The sequence below is a fragment of the Vombatus ursinus genome, unplaced genomic scaffold (assembly GCF_900497805.2).
Source record: "Vombatus ursinus unplaced genomic scaffold, bare-nosed wombat genome assembly UNPS02014821.1, whole genome shotgun sequence".
NCBI classification, from domain to species: domain Eukaryota; kingdom Metazoa; phylum Chordata; class Mammalia; order Diprotodontia; family Vombatidae; genus Vombatus; species Vombatus ursinus.
The window spans coordinates 39,257,701-39,259,500 of record NW_020954599.1 but is presented as its reverse complement, the minus strand read 5'-3'; the positions used below and the strand labels follow the sequence as shown (position 1 = coordinate 39,259,500).

General features: G+C 51.7%; 1 pseudogene; it reads left to right on the top strand.

Annotated features, from left to right (window-relative positions):
• The first annotated feature begins 202 nt into the window (after positions 1-202).
• On the top strand, positions 203-1,295 carry LOC114024449 (annotated as a pseudogene).
• The last annotated feature ends 505 nt before the right edge of the window (positions 1,296-1,800 follow it).

Here is a 1,800-nt window from a genome sequence, read left to right as displayed (position 1 = left end):
TTAGAAATCCTCTCATTAAAGCCCATTTTTTTTTTCCTTTGTAGGACTATATGTTCTCAGATTTTTTGTGGGGTATGTAATTTTTAGTTGTAGCTGTAGTTTCTTTCAAGAGGTGACTACTTTATATTTCTACTTTTTTTTAATTTTATTTTTCATTTATGGAACAAAACAAGCATTCCCATGACAGAGTAAAATAAAAAAGATGATCGTAAGGGGTCGCACCCTGCCTTGGCCGCAGACCCGGGGTTGCCGGAGCCGTGCCTAAGCGGTCACCTCCCTGACCCCTGACCCCGGCCCGGGTTCCCATATGTAGGCTCTCACTCCCTGAGGTATTTCTACACCGGCGTTGCTTCACCAGAGCTCGCGGCGCCGCGGTTCTTCTTCGTGTGCTAAGTGGAGTCCGAGGATGGAGCCGCGGGGGGCGAGGATGGAGCAGGTGGAGCAGGGGAAGCTACTGGGAGCAGGAGACGCGGAACATGAAAGCGAACGCACAGACTTACCGAGTGAGTCTGCAGAACCTCGGCGGCTACTTCAACCAGAGCGAGGCCGGGGTCCACACCTTCCAGATCACGTACGGCTGCGAGGTCTCCCTGGACCTCACCTTCAAGCGCGGGTTTGACCAACACGCTCACGACGGGCGCGACTACCTCGCCCTGGACTTGGAGACCTACACGTGGACGGCCGCAGTGCCCCAGGCTGTGAACACCAAGGGTGAGATGTGGGCGGAGAGGAGCCTCTCGGAGATATATAAAGCCTATCTGGAGGAGGAGTGCGTGATGTGGCTGAAGAAATACCTGGAGATGGGGAAGGAGACGCAGAGGAGGGCAGACCCGCCCTCTGCCCCAGTGACCCGCCACACTGCCCCCCACGGGGAGGTGACCCTCCGGTGCCGGGCCCAGGACTTCTACCCTGCGGACATCTTCCTGACTTGGCTGAGGAATGGGGAGGAACAGCGCCAGGACATGGACGTCATTAAGACCAGGCCTTCGGGAGACGGGACCTTCCCGAAGTGGGCAGGTGTGAACGTGACCTTGGGTCAGGAAGAGAAATATACCTGCCGAGTTCAGCACGAGGGGCCTGAGCCCCTCACCCTGAAGTGGGAGCCAGAGTCCTCCTCCACCTGGCTCATTGTGGGGGACATTGCTGTCCTCATCGTCATCATTGCAGTCATTGTTGGAGTTGTGATCTGGAGAAAGAAGAATTCAGGTAGAAAAGGAGGGGACTATGACAGTGCACAGGGATCAGATGTCTCTCTCCCGACCAAAACTTGGGAGAATTGCCTGGTATGGATATAAGGAAGAAAACTAGTCTCCAGTCTCTGTGTTGGTCCTGTGGACTCCATGCTTCTTTCCCCAGCATTGGCCGCTGGGATCCTCCCTTGACTCCTCTCCTTCTTTCTTTCTTCCTGTCTCACTCTGCAGAGACAGCCAGCAGTAAGAGCCAGAAGACTTTGAGAATGAACCCTCCTTCACAACATCATGTTGCACTGACCTCTGGGATCTTTGCCTGACTGCAAAAACAACCTAATGAACTATTGCTCTTGAAATTTCAGCTTTTCTCCACAATCTCAGCTAAGCTTCACATTTGAGTGGGGGAATTTGGGGGACAGAATGACAATGTGGAGATGTTCTGGCCATATGACAGGAAAATAAAAGCAAGTTCGAAGAAAAAAAAGAGATGATTGTACATGAAACTGCAAATCTACTAGGTACAACAATTCCTTTCAAATATACAGCAAAATTGTCATGTAAATTTCATTTTTTCTCCCCCCCCAGGGTACATTATACACAAATAGGTGTG